Source organism: Pristiophorus japonicus, chromosome X (assembly GCF_044704955.1).
Source record: "Pristiophorus japonicus isolate sPriJap1 chromosome X, sPriJap1.hap1, whole genome shotgun sequence".
Classification (NCBI taxonomy): Eukaryota; Metazoa; Chordata; class Chondrichthyes; family Pristiophoridae; genus Pristiophorus; species Pristiophorus japonicus.
The window spans coordinates 26,947,554-26,955,095 of NC_092010.1; the positions used below are offsets into that span (position 1 = coordinate 26,947,554).

The 7,542-nt window shown below is 44.8% G+C and overlaps 1 pseudogene; it reads right to left on the reverse strand.

Annotated features, from left to right (window-relative positions):
* Positions 1 to 1,210: 1,210 nt before the first annotated feature.
* Positions 1,211 to 1,329, reverse strand: LOC139241033 (5S ribosomal RNA; annotated as a pseudogene).
* Between the last annotated feature and the right edge of the window lie 6,213 nt (positions 1,330 to 7,542).

The window sequence follows — 7,542 nt, forward strand, 5'->3', positions numbered from 1 at the left end:
TGATTAAACTGAGGCCTTGCTCCAGTGTTCCAGGTGGATGTCACAGATGGCGTGACACTCTGCAGATTAAAGCGGGGCGAGCTCTTGGGTGTCCTGGCCTACATTCGGCCCTCAGAAGCAGACGAACTGGTTATTCATCTAATGTCCAGTAGTAGGATCATAGTCATAGAAATTTACGGCACAGAAGGAGGCTATTCAGCCCATTGTGTCTGTGCCAGCCAAAAAAGAGCCATCCAACTGTAATGTATTTGCTTCATGGGTTCTTTGCTTAAGCATTCATAGCAACACATTGTTATTAAGAACTAGTTGGTTTATTAACAAAGGTTTAACAATCATACTACACATTACCAGTTCATCCACCAGGCTCACAACTGCATACCTCATTGTGGATGACCTATACCCAACTGGCTGGGGTTTTATTGAGTCTTGTGAACATCGTGTGACTGGCTAAGCCACTCACAATGCAACAGCTCTACAACTCTTTTGATAGGACAAAATTAAACATTTAAGTCAAGTGCCCCACGATCTGGGGGACACTCTAAACACTTTTCACATGCCCTTTGTTTTTGTTTTTTTGTTGTTGTTTTTTTTTGTGATTTTTGTGGGGTTTTTTGGGCAGTAAAACCAGAGATATATATACAAGTACCCCCTATAAAAGGGAAGGGGGACACTAAAAACCCGGCAATTAAAACAAATTAAACTTTAAAACATATAAATCAAATTAAAATTTGGTTGCCGGGCGTGATGATGCACTCCAGTCCCTCTGGCGCCCACCTCTCGCGGAAGGCCGCGAGCGTACCGGTGGACACCGCGTGCTCCATCTCCAGGGACACCCTGGCGCGGATGTAGGCGCGGAAGAGAGGCAGGCAGTCAGGCTGAACGACCCCCTCGACCACCCGCTGCCTGGACCGGCTGATGGCACCCTTGGCCGTACCCAGGAGCAGTCCTACGAGGAGGCCCTCGGACCTACCCACTCCCCTCCGCACAGGGTGCCCAAAGATCAGGAGTGTGGGTCTGAAGTGCAACCAGAAATTGAGGAGCAGCCCCTTCAAATGATGCAACAGGGGCTGCAATAGCTCTACAACTCTTTTGGGGGGGGGGGGGGGGGAACAAAATAGACATTAGATCAAGTGCCCCCCGATCTGGGGGTTATTGATGGATCAACGGCAGTGTGTATTCACAACCATGAGCAGCCTGTGGCAGCAGCAAAAGCCTACTGCACCTGGTATTCCCAGGCGGTCTCCCATCCAAGTACTAACCAGGCCTGACTCTGCTTCGTTTCCGAGATCAAACGAGATCGGGCGCTTTCAGACTGGTGTGGCCGTAGGCGCAAAAGCTCTACAAACCTGTGAGCATACTGACACGTGCATACATTACACAGCCTAATCCCACTTTCCAGCTCTTGGTCCGTAGCCCTGCAGGTTACGGCACTTCAGGTGCACATCCAAGTACTTTTTAAATGTGGTGAGGGTTTCTGCCTCTACCACCCTTTCAGGCAGTGAGTTCCAGACCCCACCACCCTCTGGGTGAAAACATTTCTCCTCAAATCCTCTCTAAACCTCCCCCCAATTACTTTAAATCTATGCCCCCTGGTTGTTGACCCCTCTGCCAAGGGAAATAGGTCCTTCCTATCCACTCTATCCAGGCCCCTCAATGTTATACACCTCAATTAAATCTCCCCTCAGCCTCCTCTGTACTAAGGAAAACAACCCCAGCCTATCCAATCTTTCCTCGTAACTAAAATTCTCCAGTCCTGTCAACATTCTCATAAATCTCCTCTGTTCCCTCTCGAATGCAATCACATCTTTCCTGTAATATGGTGACCAGAACTATATGCAGAGGGAACCTGTGTAACCTGTTACATCTCTAACTTATTCCAGTTCTGCCGAAAGTCATCGGCCTGAATCGTTAACTCTGTTTCTCTCGCAACTGATGCTGCCTGACCTGCTGAGTATTTCCAGCATGTTCTGTTTCTAGTTCGGATTTCCAGCAGCCACAGTGTTTTGCTTTTGACACAATGTCAGGTGAGCACTGGAGGTAGGTCATCTGCCTGCTCTCTTGGCCAGAGAAAAGAATTAGGCCATAAGGAATATAAAGGACTCTGTGCAAAACGTGCTGATCTCGCTCACATTAAAAGCAGCACCAGCAAACTGCGGAGGGCACTGTTCTTTGTGGCCAGTAGGTGGCACCCTATGCCTTCCAACACACGCAGCAGACAGTGAGAAGAGGTCAGTAATGAAAGCTGTGTCTGACTAAGAGGTTGAATCTGGTCAAAAGCTACCTTCAGATTAACAGCAAGCTTTCACTGTATCAATGCCAATTACTTTTTAAATGTCAAAATCTGCGTCAAGAGCAGCTCGTGTTAAAGATTCACTGGGCCTGAGCGACATTTAAAAGTCAGAAATAAGATCACCGCTATGCTCTAGCATGGGATATATTTCTGCCAAGTCCCTTATGGAGGCAACAAGAAAAACGTCTATTGATCCTCAGTAGTGTCCATGAAATCAAAGTTTAAAAACAGACAGTGGTTGAAGGACAGCAATGTTTATGAAGTGCCTGTCGAGATGCAGCATTGAAAAGGTCAAAGATCACTTATGGAGACATGGTTACCATGTTCGAGGGGTATTGATGCCATGGTAACCATCCTACACCATAATTGGGCCTGGTTGTGTGCAGGGCAGTCAGCAGTTATGTAATATAGAAACATAGAAACATAGAAAATAGGTGCAAGAGCAGGCCATTCGGCCCTTCAAGCCTTCACCGCCATTCAATAAAATCATGGCTGATCATTCCCTCAGTACCCCTTTCCTGCCTTCTCTCCATACCCCCTGATCCCTTTAGCCGTAAGGGCCATATCTAACTCCCTTTTGAATATATCTAATGAACTGGACTTAACAACTTTCTGTGGCAGAGAATTCCACAGTTTCACAACTCTCTGGGTGAAAAAGTTTCTCCTCATCTCGGTCCTATATGGCTTCCCCCTTATCCTTACACCGTGTCCCCTGGTTCTGGACTTCCCCAACATCGGGAACATTCTTCCTGCATCTAACCTGTCCAGTCCCATCAGAATTTTATAAGTTTCTATGAGATGCCCTTTCATTCTGGTTTTGTTGCACCTCCCCTTTTCCTAATCTGTCACCATTCAGATAATATTCTGCCTTCCTGTTTTTGCCACCAAAGTGGATAACCTCACATTTATCTACATTATACTGCATCTGCCATGCATTTGCCTATTCACCTAACCTGTCCAATTCCACCTGCAGACTCTTAGCATCCTCCTCGCAACTCGCACTGCCACCCAGCTTAGTGTCATCTGCAAACTTGGAGATATTACATTCAAATCCTTCTTCTAAATCATTAATGTATATTGTAAATAGCTGGGGTCCCAGCACTGAGCCCTGCGGCATCCCACTAGTCACTGCCTGCCATTCTGAAAAGGACATGTTTATTCCCACTCTTTGCTTCCTGTCTGCCAACCAGTTCTCTATCGACGTCAATACATTACCCCCAATACCATGTGCCTTAATTTTGCACACTAATCTCTTGTCAAAAGCCTTTTGAAAGTCCGAATACACCATATCTACTGGTTCTCCCTTGTCCACTCTACCAGTTACATCCTCAAAAAACTCTAGAAGATTTGTCAAGCATGACTTCCCTTTCATAAATCCATGCTGACTTGGACCGATCCTGTCACTGCTTTCCAAAGCGCTGTTATTACATCTTTAATAATTGACTCCAGCATTTTCCCCACCACCGATGTCAGGCTAACCGGTCTATAATTCCCTGTTTTCTCTCTCCCTCCTTTTTTAAAAAGTAGGGTTACATTAGCTACCCTCCAATCCATAGGAACTGATCCAGAGTCCATGGAATGTTGGAAAATGACCACCAATGCATCCACTATTTCTAGGGCCACTTCCTTAAGTACTCTGGGATGCAGACTGTCAGGCCCTGGGGATTTATCGGCCTTCAATCCCATCAATTTTCCTAACACCATTTCCTGACTAATAAGGATTTCCCTCAGGTCCTCCTTCTCGCTAGACCCTCAGTCCACTAGTATTTTTGGGAGATTATTCGTGTTTTTCTTAGTGAAGACAGAACCAAAGTATTTGTTCAATTGGTCTGCCATTTCCTTGTTCTCCATTGTGAATTCACCTGATTCTGACTGCAAGGGACCTACATTAGTCTTCACTAATCTTTTTCTCTACTGGTGACAGTAGAATCATTTTTACTTTTTGAAGAATTATTTTACTCTCTGACGAGGGCAAAAAGGAAAGTCGACTTGGAAATATATTGCCTGTTCCTTCATCGTCACTGGGTCAAATTCCTGGAACTCCCTCCCTAACAGCACTGTGGGAGCACCTTCACCACACGGACTGCAGCGGTTCAAGAAGGCGGTTCACCACCACCTTCTCAAGGGCAATTAGGGATGGGTAATAAATACCGGCCAGCGACGCCCACATCCCAGGCACAAATAAAAAATAAATTCATGGAGACTCCAGGACAATCCTGGAGGGTTGGCAGCCCGAGTTAGAACAGCTTCTGCATCTTTCCCTCTGCTTCCCCACACACACCCCTCCCCACCAACCCTTCTCTCTTCCCCACACATCCCTCCCCCCCACCTTCCTCTCTTCCCTCCCCCACCCCTAGACCCCCTCCGGCCCCCACCTTTCTCTCTTCCCCACACATCCCTCCCCCCCACCCTTCTCTCTTCCCCATACACCCCTCCCTCCCCTCACCCTTCTCTCTTCCCCACACATCCCTCTCCCCCCCACCCCCCAGCCTTCTCTCTTCCGCACACATCCCCCCCCCCCCCACCATTCTCTCTCTTCAAAGAAAATACATACTAAACAAGACATGTAGCAGGGGCAGATTAACCATGGGGCGGATGGGGCTGCAGCGCCAGGCCCACCAAATAAATGTAGGAAAAAAAATATAAGGCCTCCTAAATAGGCTGAATAGAATGGACAATAAGAGAGGAAAAACAAGATTGAGGAAAATAGATTCACTTGTTTATACCGATATACAGAAGTACCTATATACACGAATATACCTATATACACTGATGTACCTATATACAGAAGTTCCTATATACACTAATGTACCTATACACACTGATGTACCTATATACACTAATGTACCTATATACAGAAGTACCTATATACACTAATGTACCTATATACAGAAGTACCATGTACACTAATGTACCTATATACAGAAGGACCGTATACACTAATGTACCTATACAATGAAGTACCTATATACACTAATGTACCTATATACACTAATGTACCTATGTACAGAAGTACCGTATACACTAATGTACCTATATACAGAAGTACCGTATACACTAATGTCCCTATATAATGAAGTACCTATATACACTAATGTACCTATATACACTAATGTACCTATGTACAGAAGTACTTATATACACTAATGTACCTATATACACTAATGTACCTATATACTGAAGTACCTATATACACTAATGTACCTATGTACAGAAGTACCTATATACACCAATGTCATCACCATCATAGGCAGTCCCTCGAACGAGGATGATGTGCTTCCACGAGAGTTCATGGATGTTTCAATGAAGGACCCAATGTTCCAGTCCTGAACTCCAGTTGAGGGGGTGGAAGATGCCTGTGCATGGATTTTTTTAACGTGTGGTGACCGTTGCACATCAGCCACCACACGGGTTTGACAGAGCTAGGTCTTGGTCCAGTGGCAAGGATTAACCAAGGCGACTAGAGACCAGCTCTGCTGCACGGACCTAGTGTGCACACATATCGCAGTGTGGGCTGGCCCGTGCTGCCCCTGGGCCCTCGGCTCTTCTGGGCCCAGTACCCTCATTCGCCGCACATCCGCCACGATGTTTGTATCTATATACAGAAGTACTTATATACACTAATGTACCTATTTCACTAATGTACCTATATACAGAACAGAATATGTACTTGCCTGTTTTATTTCACATGTTGAGAGAAATTTGCCTATATGTATAGGAATCTAGTATTGCAATGTTCCCAGAACTAGAACATATACCTACTTGATGCAGAATATATGCTTTCATTGTTGAATATACTGGCCTATGTTTCCATACTCAGAACCAGAATCATATACGTCATGTAATGGACATGAACAAGCATAACTATCGGCCCATTTGGATCAATTTGCCCCAGGCCCATCAGGCCCTTAGTCCGGCCCTGACTTGTGGGACAATAGAATTGCAATCAGGTTCAGATTAGTCGCAGGCACGCTGAGAAACTGTTTTGAAAATTCCTTATTACCAGGATTTCTCCATCTGCCCAAATAAATGAGAATTCATGCCTGATTGATCACAGTAGAAGGCTTGTTCAGCCATAAAATTAAATTGGATGTTTTGGCTTCTCCAAGAACATCGGGGTTTCTAGCCGACATTCAGCGTGCAAATTTCTTCTTTCCCAAATTTTGAGATGTTAGGTGGAACAGTGACACAGTTTAACACGTCCAGGCTTTCGGGATCAGGTAGGCCCCAAAAATAGGTGAGACAGCAGCACAAATACAAAGAGAAATAGTCAGGAAAAACAAGTGTTCATCTCTAAATTCTCTGCAAAACAAGGTGTCAACAATCGGACCTGCGAAAATACAAAGGGCTTTCCTTTTTGCCCTTGTTAAAGCCCTCGTCTTATGGACTGGACCATCACCGACTGCAGTTGCAGCATTCCAGCAGAAACTGGACAGATTCCTAAGTTCGGGAGGAATAGCGAGCGAGGAAAAAAGAGAAAGAACAAAGGAAAGAAGGACCAAAAGACAGAGGGAGAGAACGAGAAAGAGCGAGAAAGAACAAAAGAGAGGACAGGGGAGAGAAACAAAGCGAGAGTGAAAGAAAAAGAGAGATGCATTTCTAAAACACATCAGTTTGAAATGTCTCAACGTGCTTCACAATCAATTATTTGAGTACTTGAAGTGGAAAAGGTTTGGAATATTGGTGGATTGCTCTGAAACAAAGAATAATAGGTGCTTGGGAAGAATAGCAGAACAGTCATCTAATTAGAAGGTAATTTAATCAACTGCGATATCAAAGCTCTAATGATTTCGAACCCACATGAGCTGAGAGATGAAACAACAGCCTTTTGTTACTGCTCAGTATCTCTTTTATTAATAGCATATATATTCTGTTCATTTTCTGGTACTGCTTTTATTTGGTGTTGGTTCCATTTGGGCGTGAGAATCGTGAAGTACTAATTGCATTTTAATGGACACCATGACAGTCCCCATGTTGAAGACCCCCTGAATTAACTCCTTAAAGTATCGGCTTTAATTGTATAGTGCGCGCTCCCCCTTCAAACGCGAGGGGGGTATAATATGATGAATTCTCTCTGTACCGCACTGTCTCCAGTGTATGTATTCTGGCAGATGGCAAGATACTCCAAGGAATCAAATACAGCTGAATGAGCAATTCCATGTATTCATACAAGCCTTGTGACTGTGGAGAGACTTGTCTGACAGTTTTGATGGTGAGATGAAATCAATTCCAATCATTAATTAACATGCAGG